The sequence below is a fragment of the Macaca nemestrina genome, chromosome 1 (assembly GCF_043159975.1).
Source record: "Macaca nemestrina isolate mMacNem1 chromosome 1, mMacNem.hap1, whole genome shotgun sequence".
NCBI lineage: Eukaryota > Metazoa > Chordata > Mammalia > Primates > Cercopithecidae > Macaca > Macaca nemestrina.
This window is the reverse complement of record NC_092125.1, coordinates 35,342,649-35,358,180: the sequence shown is the minus strand read 5'-3', so window position 1 is coordinate 35,358,180 and position 15,532 is coordinate 35,342,649.

Here is a 15,532-nt window from a genome sequence, read left to right as displayed (position 1 = left end):
AGATAAATAATAAAACCCAGAATAATGATGCTGTTGTTACTTGTTGTAATTAAGTGAGAAAGCAGCTTAGGGAATCTAACTGAAGGGACCATTTATTAATAATTGTTTTAGGCACTTTGTATAGACTTCCTTGGCAAGCAGTTACCTGTTCCTGCAGAGAGAGGAGGTCGCTGTGAGAAGCCCAAGAAGTGCATGGAATATGCATTTTGCCCTCATGCTGAATAGTCATGTGTTAAAAAAAAAATATTTGGCTTAAGCCAGATATTACCATTAGAGAATAAACTTCTGGGTTACAAGAATAAAAAACAGATTTTATTATAAAAATTTAGTTATTCAAAAAATTTTATTGGTAAAAATTTTAGGAGTCAAATTTTTAAAAAGTTTGACGTTATGGTACGGAAGCAACAAACTCTCTACACTGCTACCCACTGGCTAGGCTGTGAGATGATTGTGTTCTACAACTACCATCCTAAAGCCATCCTCATACTCTGCTGAGTTGGGTGGCAGAGTAGGAATCAGGACCTAAAAGAGAGTAACTAAACACCAATACATTTATTCAAGATTATTTTGTTTGATGTTATAAATGCCAGATTTCCAAAAAAAATTAGCAAAGATTAGAAATACAATTTTATCCAGTCTCTGTTACTTTGCTTGAATTGTTATTTGCATTGTAATAAACATTTGTGGTTGCAGAAAGGATACAATGCCCTTCCTAAAGTTGTCTAGGTAACACACTCCTATCAACTCCCCATTAATTTTCTTATATTTTGCAATTTTAAAGTTCTAAATAAATGGTTTTGTTAATAAATTTAACAACTTTCACAATCACTATTAATTTGAGTAGCATTTTACTCTTGTGATAATAAATGTATATTTTAAATGTAACTGACATAAAGCACATAAGATTTCACTCCAAGGTCCATGTGGAATACCTTTCTATATTTGAAGGTAAATAATCAGATGTTAACAGTAAATTCAAAGGACATGGCTTGTTTATATTGCTGATAGGGTTACCCTGACTAGAAAAGCTAATGGCCTAGATGATTGCACAAGTACTGATCACACCTACATCCAGGGGGCCCAGAAATTATGTTTACATGGACCTTCAGGTTTTTTTAGCCTTGCAGTGGCTACAGTTCAAACAGAATAGCAGATTTTGGCCAAGCACCAAGGTTGAAGGCTGACTTTGGTACTTCGTAATCCTGTTTATAAAAATTCAACACAGCTTCTGCATAGGGTAAGTTACCATCATCAAGAGTCAAGAGTTCAGGGCTGGTGTCCTCTGGGCAGGGTTGAGAAAGTATTGTTTAAACAAAGAGAATTCATATCCGAAACCACGCAGAGCGTTAGGTAGAACCTGGACCCAAGCTTCTCACTCTGATCATCTTGTCATATTGATAAAAGGAAAGCTTCTCCCCTCATCCTATTCTGGCTTGATGAAGGGAGCAGAGGAAGGGGATCTGTCAGCCTAACCTGGAGCTGGTGGAAGTCACGAACCTTCAGAGCCCCAAGACAGCCTATAGCTGGAGACATGTGGAGGAGTGAGGCAGAGTCTTCTTTCCTTTCATTCCCTACCTCCTCGCTCCAGAAATTTTCTTCCCTAGCTCCTTGAAAATGTTCAATTCCAGATACAGAGTGGTTCTTTCTGAGCCTGTTTACCTCGCGAGTGGTTAGGGTCTGCATTTCCAGGCTGGCTCCAGGTGAGGTTTTCTAGACTGCAGAGCACCCTGCTGACCTCCAGGCGAAGACCGAATGGGCTTCAGATCCTCTGGAGCATACATTCCTTCTCAGCTCAGAGCTTTCCCCCTCGCTTTCCTATTCTTTCTGGCTGCCTTACTCTGCTCAGAGCATTAAATGTGGTAGAGTTTGGTTAAATCCCACTAGACCATCACTAGAGCTCGGAAGGTGGAAGTTGTTATTAAATACATTTCGAGGCTTCTACACATATTTGAGTATAGTAAACATTAAAAATTAATGCCTCTAATAATAAAACCCAGAATAATGATGCTGTTGTTACTAATTGTAATTTATTGCAAACTAGTGGCATGTTAAGTGCTCTGAAGAACATAAAGGTATAAAGCAGCCTCCTTTGAATAGGTGAGTGGGATGAATAATTTCCCTACTCCTGATATTACCTGCACATTGATACTTACAGAGCTATCAGCAGGACCACCTTCTTACTGATTGTAGGCCAAGTCTGCCCCTTTGACAGTGACGGAGGAAGAAGAGAGTCTTTGAACCATTTAAAGGAATGATGATAATCATTCCCTTTTGTGATCTATGAGATTATGATTCACATGGCTGGTATCAAATGGCGTTAGATATTATTAGTTATCTTTTCATGTATCCATCAGTCTCTCTACTGAGTAATATGCCCCTTGAGATTTAAACAATTTTATGTCTCCTAGTGACTTAATCTCTAGTGTCTTAATTTGCTTTATTGTAAGAGTTCTTAAAATGGAGTGTGTGTGTGTGTGTGTGTGTGTGTGTGTGTGTGTGTGTGTCTGTCTGTCTGTCTTTTGGTCCCTACTAAACTGTGCATTCTTTGAGGTTCAAGTCAATGTCTTATTTATCTTTATATCCACTTTTCTTAGCAGTGTCCTATCCTCCCTACCTACAAATATTACTTAATGGACTAAATATTAGGCTATGTTAACTTTTCTCACAGTTCAGATATCCTTACACATTAATTTGGTGTGTGATTCTCCATTTAATCATTTATTCAATCACCCATTCATTTATGAAATACTGGTTTCTTTCTTTATGTTAAACACTGTGATAAATGCCAAGGATACAGGCAAACCAGACAGACAAGTCTGTGACCTCTTCAAATTTATTTTCTAGTTAGACAGGCAACAATCAAGTAGGCATATGAACAGGCAGGCTAACTTCAGACCACTGTTAAGTGTGGGTAAGTAAATTCAGACTAAAGGGTGAGTTAGGGGAAGAAGGCCACTTCAAAGAGCATACTAAGAGAAAATCTCTGATAGGGAGATGGCCTGGGCATTCCCTGTAGATGTTCTCAGAGTATGCTAGGAGGAGGCCAAAATCATTTAGCCTGCTAAATTTGCTCTAATTTATTCATCCATTTCCTAATTCATTTGCCATTTGTTGAGTTCATGAGTGTGGGGCTCTGAATTTGGATCCAAGGATCCAGAGGTGAATATGACATAATACTTGCCTTTGAGGAATTTACAATCTGGTGATGGAGAGTGACATAAAGACATATACAGTAGATTCCAGTGAGCACCAGAGTGAAGGGAGCAGGGTTATTACACACTTTATATTTGTTCAGCTCCTGACCCAGGGCCTTCAGTGACCATTTGTGGAACCACATTGAATGGAATGGGTGGACTAGAAGCTGCAGATAAGAAAGAGTATGCAGGCTGGGAGGTAGAGAGGTAGAAGTCACTGCAAACTCGGGCAGCTTAATGCTTCAAATAGGGCTCTGGTCGGGAGCTGTACAGCAGTCTCGTTCTTCATGTGAATTTACTCCCTGCAAAATTAATTGCTGAAGTCCTTCAGAAAGCAGCAGGGAAGTAGTACTTTCCCAGAAGACGTTCTGATTTAGTGAGGTTTGTGGTACTACATGTTTCTCAGAGGAGAAACGAGATTTTTACATCCTTCATATTTCTCACGGAGCAAATTAGAGTGCTTAAGTCATATACATACATTATATGTGTATGTGTATATGTGTGTGTCTATGTGTGTATATGTATGTATATGCGTGTATATATGTGTATATATATGTGTGTGTGTGTATATATATGAATACATATATTTGGTTGTTTGATTGACTCGAGGTCTAGAACCAACAAAGGAAATAGATTTTGGGTTTCTAAAAGGCTCTATTCTTTGTCCCTAAAGGTGTGCCACAAGAATGTCAAAGGACAGTTTAAAAGGAGAAATGCAGGATTCTGTGTTCCTCCTGGTTATTGCATATACATCGTTTCCTTGCTTGAAAGATCATGTTCCGTGGGGACCAGCAAGTAACTGTCTTAATGTTGTTGGTCCCTGTGCCATAGAGTGAATTGAGTTCTTCCCCATAGTAGTGGGGGGATTGTGTCTAGAATGCCAAGCACAGGAGGTGGGCATTAATTAGGGCTAACGGCCTGTAATTGGAGCTGCCTTTATTTCTCCTTCCATTCTCCAAGCTTGAGACTGTCAGAAGGCTCGTTTTCACTGGAGCATCATAATTAACGCTGAATCTAATGTGAAAGGCAGATGAGGTTGAAGCCCAAAATAGCTCAGAGCTACTCAAGGGTGTGTGTGTGTGTGTGTGTGCGCAGAGCTGTGGGGAGCAGGAGTGGGGAAAGAGGAGGCTGGCATTTAAGTTGACCTCCAAATGTTTTCCTTTTGGAGAGGGAGTTTGGGGATCAACACTGCTGTTGCCCCTTCAGGTTCCTGGAATGAGTACTCTAAAATACTGAAATATACACTGAGTGACTGGTATTTCAGAATCCTGGGCCCTGGAAGCCACAGGAACCCTGCATGACAAGTCTCAGAAGCTCTGCTTTCGTTTTTTCTCGTATATAAGGGCAGATTTCCTCCCTCATGAAGCTGACATCTTTTTTGGACGGAAGCACAGAGACCAGGGAGGGCTGGTAAATGTAATAATGTCTGCAAAGCCCTTGGAGTGCCTTGGAAGAAAATTCAAGGTATTTCTCTTATTACTGCTGGTCTTCCAATTCCCCTGAACTCTGAGAACCCATTTAAGTGATTACTTCATGAGGAGGCTAGTAGAAAAGCAAGACTAATATATTTCTTCACTTAGCGGCTCCCACACAGCAAAGGACCCTAGGTGCACTTAAAATCACTATCATATTCTCATTCTTTCCCCCTCGGTTCTGCTTAGAACATAATGAACTAAATACCTGCAATTTATCTTTTAGGAAGACCGAATTTTGTAAACCTTCCTACAGGTGACTTGCAGCACCCCTTATACATATGCATAAATATTTACTGAATTGTGTGACATTGGAGAACTGAGAGAAAGGTAAGATAGGGGGAGTGTGTTTGCCACATCCTGACCCCAGGCCCCCACCTAAGAGAAAGGGACCGCAGGAAAAGAGAAAACTGGAACTGTCGAATGTCTAGGTTCTCTAAGTCAGACTTCCTTGAGGATGCTTATTTGGAGTTTCAAGACGTGAAGTCTTTGGCTTAATTTCCATCCTGAGCCATTTATTGAGAGGGAATCCCTAAATGTATGCAATTTTTCTCTTCCCATCAAAGAGATATGTCACATAATGCTAGATGTAACAAGAAAAAAGATAATGATTACTAACTTACTTAGGCATGATCGACATGTTGGAGATATTGTCTTATTAAATTTGCTGCTACAGGGTGCTCCCTTGACTTGGAAACCTTAAACCATGCAGCCTCCTCTGGTGAAGATGGGAAATGGCTCCCAGGGTATTCACAGCCGACTGCAGACTCACAAATGCTGGAGGCACCCACATGCAGAAAACAGCTGCTTTGTTTCTGTAGAGTGTTTTTATGCTCTAGTGGGTTTTCTTTTTTCTTGATCCTCTTTCATTTGAGCAGTAACCTATGGTGTTATTAAGTTGCTTCAGCATAGATTTCTCTGGATATTTTGGATTTTTATTCTGATGCTTGACCATGTTGGCAATCAAGTCCTATTAAAATGGGCCTGAATTATTATAGAGCCATTGTTTTCCAGTTTTCATACTCCCATTGAAATTTAGTAATTTACCTGGCTGAAATACTTGAAAGTGCAAGTAGCATGGACCAAAGCCAGTCAACATAAACATGTTAGAGGTACTCGAGGGAGAGTCACTGGGTAGCTGTGAACATGACCATGGGCACCTTTGGGGCTCTGGGGCTATATGCAGCCAGGGTTGGTTGAAGAATGGTGCTCAGCTGATACACACTGGCTAGTGTGGCTCCACTGAACCTGTTTTGATGGATGTGGACCTGATGTGGTTTCATTGCTTGAGTATCACATCTGCATGCAGCTGGTGTTTTGGTTTTGGTGGTGGCAGCAAGATGTTTTTAAGGAAAGATGGTATTACTCTCCATATACCATATACTGAATCCTAAAAGATTGGAGATAAGGTACCAGATCTCTGTACTTTCTTCATAATAAATATTTAGTGAGATCATCCTCTTTACTATTATTTTGCCAGATTTTCTTAAAACATTAGAAGCTGGAGAAATATGAGAAAATGGACTGTTTTCAGGAAACCTTAAGTCTTATATATAGAGGACAGGACAGACCTGTGGGAAGAGATTAGCAGACTGGGCTGTAAACAGGCCAGTTGTGAAGGGCTTTGAAGACCATGTTGAAGTTGAATGGGAAAGAACACCAAGGTCTTAGGTTAAAGTCTCAGCTCCATTGTTTAACCACCTATGAGGCTCTGGAAAAGAACATCAGCTCTCTATTTTCAGTTTGTTTATCTGTCAGATGGGGAAACATATCACTAAAAAGACACAGATACTTTCCATATTTTTGCTCTGCTAGCCTCAGACTGTCAGGTTAGATCCTTTCATGGTTGCAGGAAGGCTGTTGGAGCCTCTTGCATTACATGATTACACGTTATGCAGGGCTGTGTTGGTCTGAAGGCCACCACAGGACTACTGTATTTCACAGAGTCTAAGATGTCATTGACTATAAAATGCACCATTGTTTTGTATACCACTGTGAAAGAAATAGCACAACCAATTAGATTATGACACACTATTGGTTGTAAAATGCATTCTTAGTTACCTGATTAGTAAAATACAATATGCAATATATTTCACTAGTGTTTTTAAGAATGTCTCTGTAAGCTTTTACCATACCATTCCCCCTCGGCCAGCAGACTTCCCACATGACGGCACTTAAGCCAATCTCTGGAATTACCACTGTATCTGCCCTATCTTGTGAATGTCCTCTATTCTCTTGTCTCCTGTGCCTTTGGATGTTTGCTCCATTGCAGTTGCTGCTGGAGCTGCAGCAACCTGGGCCAGTTCTGTGCAAGCGAACACCATTTTGCTAAGTCTTTGGCTATTCCCATCACTTCTGCACTTAGAAGAGGCACCATATTAGCAGTAACTTTTTAATGGGGCAAACATTTACCAGTGGGAGACAGAGAGTGGGAAGAAACTTGTGGAAAAATTCCTTTTCTCTTTCCCCTGTGATAGCCTGTTCTGAAGCATGGATTTTTGAATGTAGCTTGTCTAGAGACATCTCAAGTAGCTGAGTGAATTTGTTTCACTTTGTGAAATGGTGGCCAACATGAAAAAGCATCAATTTTTATTTAGTTCTCATTATTACCTGTCTCACTGCCTTCTTCCTTCACTCCCTAGGCCTGGCAATGCACCTCCCAATAATAGCACTTAACCCTTGCCTCAGACTCTCTTCTGTGGAAACAGGCTGTCACAGCCACCACATTACCTCAAGCCAATCAGTATTAATTCTGGTTACTTGGAGGAAAGTGAGCTCCAGAAGAAAACCAGGGCTCCTGTCAATATGGCAGAGAAATGGTGTGGCTATTGAGTGGACAATCGACAGTGTTTGATTAGTACCTGTCCTGCTACACTGGGTTGTTTTAAGAGTTAAAAGAGATAATGAGATGTGAATGTGCTCATTTAAATATTAAATAACACAAACATGTAGAGTTGTCATTAGACTTGGATCTATTTACAAGTTCTAGAACCTTATCAGTTCACTCATTCAGCAAAAATTATTTAGTGAGCACCTACTGCATGCCAGTCATGGTGCATACATGACTACATGAGTACAATAGTTCTCCCCATATAGTAGCTTCTTGTCTGTAGGGCATATGAACAAAGAAATTACATGTCCTACAATTTTCTAAAGGGAAATAGTGTGTTGTGAGAATGAGGGAGGCAAATCTAACCCATATTTGGGAAGTCAGACAAAACTTCCTAAAGTGATATATATGCTAAAACCTGGAGGATGACTAGGGGTAGGTGATGGGTGGAGTGGTGTGCTAGGTAGGAAGAAAAGCATATACAGAGGTGAAGGGGTGAGTGAAGGCATGGCATTATTTACCATGGCTGGGATGGTAGAGGCCAATTTATAAAGTGTGAGTTGTAGGAAATTTGGATTTAATCATGAGGATGATGAAGAGCCATTGAAATGTTTAAGAAGGCTTGTTTCAATAATGATAGAATGAATGGACTCTTTTGGGCAGGGAAGACAGAATGGGAAGCAAATAAGGAAATTGAGATGCCACTATGTAATGTGGCATTTCTTTTTGTTTCATTTAATTTTCAATTTTTATTAGTATAAATTTTCTTCATAATTTAGGGTTTCATGAATATTACAGACCCCACACATTTCCCTAATGGTAGAATTTGAAAGTCAAGGTTGACGCTTTCAGGTAAAGGATGGAAGGAATCTTTGTGGTCTTTACCCAACACAATCACCAGCTTAATGGCTCTCACTTTCCTTTTTATCTGTGCTGTTAGTTCTGATTAGATCAAGGGACACCAATAATGCAAGGTCAATAATGTGACTCCAGGGGAGCCAATTACCCATGCAGAGAAAACCACAGGCTTAATCTCAATACATGGCTGATCATCTGCAGCCATGAGCCGTTGGACATGGGAGTATCCACTGGTTGGTTCATTCCCTCCCTGCCTCCCTCCCTCCCTCCCTCCCTTCCTTCCTTCCTCCCTCCCTTCCTTCCTTCCTTGTTGTCTTAGCAAAGGCTGACAAAATGAAATACCACAAGCTTTCTTCAAGGATGGCCCCAACCCCTGAAACACTGGGTAGGATCATCCTAGCCTGGTAAAACCAAAGAGGTGGCCCCACCCTTTGAAACCAAGGAGGAAAGTCTTGCTCCTGGGCCTGTGGTGAGAGTGGCAGCCCTTATGATCTCTGAATCTTTGGGATCAATTTTTCCTTTTCCTTGAAGAATAGTGTGTGTTTGCAGCGAAATATCTCTGTGGTCTGGTCTTGTAGAATCTAGGAAATCTGACAGAATTCCTTCATTTCATTCTGCTTTCTCTATCTCCTTTGGATTAAACTAGCCATGTCTTTGCTGGTATAATCCCTTCTCTCTTCCTGGCTTCTGTTAAAATGGCCAGTGAAGTTCATGAGTCATACTCATGATCTCTTTATCAAATGGCTGTTCATTTATAACCTTTGTATCCTCTTCAGAACAAGATTTCTAATTTTTTTGAATATGGATAGGCATAGAATTTTTTAAATCTTCAATCTCTGGTTCATTTTCCATAACAATTTTTTTTTCCAATTAATCTCTCTCCTATCACATTTTACTATTAGTAGCCAGAAGGAACCAAGCTACTCCAACACTTTGCTTAGAAATCTCCTCAGCTTAATATCCAATTTTATCACTCATGAGTTCTACTTTCCACAAAACACTAGAACACAGTTCAGCCGAGTTCTTTGCCACCTCATAACAAGGATCACCTTTCCTCCATTTTCCAATAAAATAGTCTTAATTTTTTTTTTCTGAGACTACACCAGAATAGACTTCAATGCCTGTATTTCTGGCATACTCCTAAAAATTCTTCCAATCTCTATCCATTACCCAGTTTCAAAGCTACCTTCACATTTTTAGGTATTTATTACAGTAGTACCCTACTTCTTGGTACCCAAATCTGTCTTAGTCAGCTTAGGTTGCTGTAACAAAATACCACAGAGTGGGAGGTTAAATAACAGATGTTTATTTTCTCACACTGTTCAGAAAGCTGGACTAATAATATCAAGGTGCCAGCTGACTTGGTGAGGGCTCTCTTCCTGGTTTGCAGAGAGTTGCCTTCTTGCTGTGAAGAAAGGCTCACTGGCCTTTCTTGAATGTGTGAGGAGAAAGGATGTGAGCAAGCTCTCTGGTGGCTCTTTTTATAAGAATACTAATTCCATCATGAAGGCCTCAATCTAATGACCTTATCTAACCCTAACTACCTTCCAAAGGTTCTATCTCTAAATACCATCATATTGTGGGTTAGGGTTTCAGCATTCAATTTTGGGAGGCAGACAAGCATTCAGTTTATAACCCACCCTTTCTCCCCTTTTTCCTTCCTTCGTTCCATCCATCCATCCATCCATCCATCCATCCATCCATCCATCCATCCATCCATCTTTTTTAAAAAAATTTAACCTGCATTTATTGAACCACCTGTGGATGAGATAAACTGTTAGGTGCTATTGGCATGAAGATTAACTAATATGGGCCTTGCTTAAAGGAGGTCTAGTAAGGAAAGAGAGATTAAAAAAATAAAAAATGCCAGCCTATTATCAGTGCTATAAGAGAGTTGTGTATGAAGTGCTATGAAAGTACAGAGAAGAAATATATAGCTTCATAAATATAAACTCTTGACTCAGGTGTTGGAGGTAGGATTAGGCTTGGTACTACAGATAGAGGGAATCACACAAGAATACTAAAAGGGTGTGTGGCATCATGGTGTGTGCAGGCAACAGAAAACTTTCAATAAATGAATAGACATGAGTGACTTTGGGGAGAGTCAGCAAATGAGGCTGGAAAGGTGTGGATCATGAATGCTCTTCTGTGTCATGGTACCAAGTTTGAATTTATCTTGAAAGTATTATGAGGCTCTGAAGGTTTTAAACAGGGGAGTGACATAAAGAGATTTACAGTTTTTGAATGTGGATGAATTCAGGGGTATGTGTGGGGGGTACATAGGCAAGGTTGAAAGCAAGAGACAATTATGATGGAATTTATTTCAAATCTGCTCTCAGTGTTGTTTGTCTCAGTGATGAGGAGTCAGTAGAAGCACTTATTTTTGCCTATACAGGATGTTATGTAGATATGGAGAAGGAAAGCTAAACTATTGAGGTTTGGATAGGGGCATAAATGTAGACAATATTCAAGAGAAGATCCTCACCATATGTGAGAGACAGGTTCTAGAAGACTTGGTTTCTTGGTGACTAAGAAAATTTATACATTCAATGATGGTAATAAAACTTGCACTTCTTTTAACCACTTATTTATAAAGTACATAATTCTTCCCCCTTTAATTGCCGAGTTCAAGAATATCAACTATTCTAAAATAATGTTGCATATTGATTTTGTGAAAAGGCCTTGTTTCCCTATAACAGAGAGAGTATGACTTGTCACAGTTGATGGTGACAAATATTAAAGGTCATGAACTATGAGCATTTGTGATGGCATATTTTGGCATATTTTTAAAAGTTTTCCTCTGACCTTGAGTTAAAACCAAGGAGTGAATGGAAATGTCATTACACTTTCTAAACTTTCCTGAAGACTTTCCATTTTGGATTCGTAAGATTAACCTTGATATAACTCAAATATTCCTTTTTTCTTCAAATAAACATTTATTCATTTACTATCATATAGATAGGTAAAATTCTAATGGATGATTTTCCTCTCATCTTGTTCAGGAAAAACAAACAAACAAACAAACAAACAAACAAACAAACAAACAAAAAAAACCATACTGTTCATTCATTGTCTCTCCCTGAATGGAGGAAGGACATTTAATTTGCATGCCAATTTCATTTGCCAGAAGTCAGTAACCTCCAGTATTTTTAGCTTCTTTTGAAAGTCCATTAGTAATGTTGCTTTTTCTTGAGACCTTTCCTGCTTTATGTACTGACATCAGCATTTTTTTCTGGTTTCTGCTAAGACCTATGAGAGAGTTGCTGGGATGGCTCCTTTTTCATTCATGTTCCTATTCATAAACTCTTCCTGGATTTTCTTAAGCTCTTCCTATCTTCGACTTTTTATTTAACTCCTGTTCTCATTTTATTCTTTCTTAATATCAGGGTTGCTTCTAGGATATGCGTGTTTCCAAATAGCCACTTATATGCTTCACAAGTTCAAGATCTCACACCTGTATTCTCTTCAGTGATTGCGTGACTACCTCCTAGATGTAGAACATGAGAGCTATCTGGGATTAATGCTGTACTGTGACATACAGAATTTGTAGGCACACAATGATGAATGCTGTATTCAAAAGAGCTATAATTCTAGTTGACAGAGTGTGATTGCCTGATTTTAAATCCAGGCAAATTATAGGGTAAAAACAACTTGTGGTGGAAATGTCTTAGTAGTTTATTTATTAAACACTTAAGGGGAATTTAAAAACTTACTGAATAAAAGAATGGGTGGTGTCAATTCTGTTTGCTTCATCAATTGAAGCTTGAGGCTCACTGTGGTGTGAGGTCAGAGAAGAGAAAATCTATGCAATAATTTTCATCCATCGAGTTGCTATGCTTTCTCTTTTCTGGCAAGAGAGGTGACAACTGTTAGGCTCAAGTATGACACATGATGCATCAAAGAGTTAAAGAGAAAAGCACTGGTTACATATTGACAAATTGAAATAAGACAAAATTTTGTCCCACATAACAGATTTTTAACTTCAATTTTTTTTTTTTTTTGAGACGGAGGGAGTCTCGCTCTGTCACCCAGGCTGGAGTGCAGTGGTGCGATCTCGGCTCACTGCATCCTCCACCTCCTGGGTTCATGCCATCCTCCTGCCTCAGCCTCTCGAGTAGCTAGGACTACAGGCACCTGCCACAATGTCTGGCTAATTTTTTGTGTTTTTAGTAGAGGCAGAGTTTCACCGTGTTAGCCAGGATGGTCTCGATCTCCTGACCTCGTGATCCACCCATCTCGCCCTCCCAAAGTGCTGGGATTACAGGTGTAAGCCACCGTGCCCAGCCTAGTTTCAGTTTTTAACTGAGGACATTTACTGTGGGAGGCAAGAATAGTCACAGATGATTAAGCATTCAGGTAATGACAGAAGGTCTTCCAGGAAGTCCAGACAATATTTATTTCTCATCTATAATCAGGAAAGACTTAAAACAAAGTTAAAGAAAACTAAATAAAGTGACTATCTTGTGGAGCAGCAGTAGACATTTGATGAATTATACAGGCAAATCACGTGACCTCCTAGCTTATTTTGTAAATGTTTGTGCAGTAGCAATTAAGAGGTAGAAGTAGAAATGGAAAAGTTGTGGAAATGGATTGCAAACATCTCTTCAACAAACTAATTTCAAATCTTTTAATATTCAGAAGTGGGATTGCTGGATTATATGGTAATTCGATTTTTAGTTTCTTGAGGGAGTTCTATAATGTGTTTCATAATATCTGTACCAATTTACGTTCCCACCAATAGTGTACAAGGATTCTGTCTTAGTCTGTTTTCTGTTGCTATAACTTAATATCTGAGACTAGGTAATTTATTTTTAAAAGAGGTTTATTTTGGCTCACAGTTCTGGAGGCTGGGAAGTTCAAAATTGGGCAGCAGCATCAGGTAAGCTTCTAGTGAGGGCTTCATGCTGCATAATAACATGGCAGAAGGCATCACTGGGTGAGGGGGCAAGAATTTGCCAGCTCAAGTCTGTCTTCTTCCTATAAAGCCACCAGTCTCACTCCCATGATAACCTATTAACCCATTAACCCATGAATACATTAATTAATTCATGATGCCTTTGCCCAAATCATCTGTTGAAGACCCCTTCTCTCAATATTGCCACACTGAGAGTTAAGTTTTGGAAATGAGTTTTGGAAAGAAAAAACATTCAAACCATAACAGGTAAACTTTTATCCACATCCTTGCCCCAACACTTATATCTTGTCTTTTTTATAATAGCTGGTATGGTTTGAATGTATCCCCCACAAAGCATGTATTGAAAACTTAATCCCCAATGCCACAGTGTTGAAAGGTAGCTACTAATGGGAGGTGTTTCTGTCATCAAGTCTCTACTCCCCTGAATGGAATGAAGCCAATTATAAAAGGTTTTGAGGCTGCGAGTTTGACGTTTTGCTCCCTTGCTCTTTACCTCTCTTGCCTTGCCAGGGAATGATGTAGCAAGAAGGCCCTCACCAGATGCTGGCATCTTGATGTTGGACTTCCCAGTCTCCACAATGGTGAGAAATAAATTTCTATTGTTCATAAATTACTCAGTCTTTGGTATTCTGTTACAGGAATACAAAACAAATGAAGACAGAAACAGGTACCAGAAGTGGGGTGTTCTGTAACCAATTTCTAAAAATGTGGAATGGCTTTGGAACTGAGTAATGGGTAGAGGCTGGAAGAATTTGGAGGAACATGCTAGAAAAAATCTAGATTGTCATGAATGATGTATTATGGCAATTCTGGTAAGATCTCAGAAGAAAAAAGCTGTAGAAAGAGCCTATGTCTTCTGATGGATTATTTAAATGACTGTGATCAGAATGTTGGTAAAAATATGGGCAGTAAAGTCTTTTCTGATGTCTCAGTTGGAAATGAGGAATAAGGTATTCAAAACTTAAATAAAGGATACTCATGTTATGCAGCTGTAAATAACTTGGTGGAATTATGTTCATGCCTTAGAAATTTTATGGAAGGCAGAAATAGGACCTTGAGGGTAAAGTTTCCAGAGAGGTACCTCAAAGACCTCAGTATTTGCTGCCCAGAGCTACCTTGGAACTCTGCTCTTTGCATTCCAGTGCAGGACTCCTTGGTTGCCCCAGCTGTGGCTAAAGTAGGCTCAGATGCAGCTTGTGCTGCCACTGGAGAGTGCAAGTGATCATTCTTGGTGGGGTCCACATGGTGCTGACACTGTGATGCAGAGTGTGCGTCCTGTGGGGCCATTGTAGCCTCCACCTATTTCAAAGAGTTGCAGACAGGCTGGGAGCCAGTCAGAAACTTGCTGTAGGGTCAGAGGACTTTCGAGAACCCACACTAAAGCAGTGCTTAGTAAAACTGTGAGAGTGGGGCCACCATAAGGATCCCAGAATTATACAGCTGCCAGAATGGTATACTAGCCTGGTAGAGCTGCAGGTATGAACCTCCAGCCCGTGAGCTGTAGTGTGGACAGAGTCTAGCAAAACCATAGAGGCAGAGCTGTCCAAGACTTTAGGGGTCCAACTTCTCCCCTCCCCATTGCACCTTTGAGTGCAGTGCCCTTCCTGCCCCATGTGGTATGTTTGGTACCCAGGAAGTGCACTGGGCGGGATTTGGCATTCATCACACTGAAGTTTGAATCCAGGCATTGTGCATTGTCCCTATCTCAAGAAGGTGGAACATGAAGTGAAAGATTATTTTGGATATTTGATGTATAATGTTGATTTTCTTGGTGGGTTTTGGTCTTACTTGGGACCAGATAGCCATTTTTTCCTGCCTCTTTTCCCCTTTTGGGTTGGAAATATATATCCTATGTCTGTCGCACCATTGTATTGTGGAAGGAGATAATTATTTTTATTTCACAGGCCCACTTTCTTTCTTACTGAAAGGCTATCACTAACCTCTCCTGTAGTGCAGATCTGCTTGTGATAAATTATTTCAGCTTATTTGTGTCTGAAAAAAAATCTTTGTTTTGCCTTCAGTTTGACAGATACTTTCACTGGGTATAGAATTCTCTCTTGACAGATTTTTCTTTCAGCTTTTAAAAGATATTCTGCTACTATTCTTTTTCATATTGTTTCTAACAAGACATCTGTTGTCAGTCTTTTTTGTTTTTTTTTTTCAGTATAATGTGCCTTGTTGTGGATTTTTGTTTGTTTTTCATGCCTGGGGTTTATTGAGCTTCTTGGATCTGTGGATAGTTTTTATCACATATGGAAAAAAC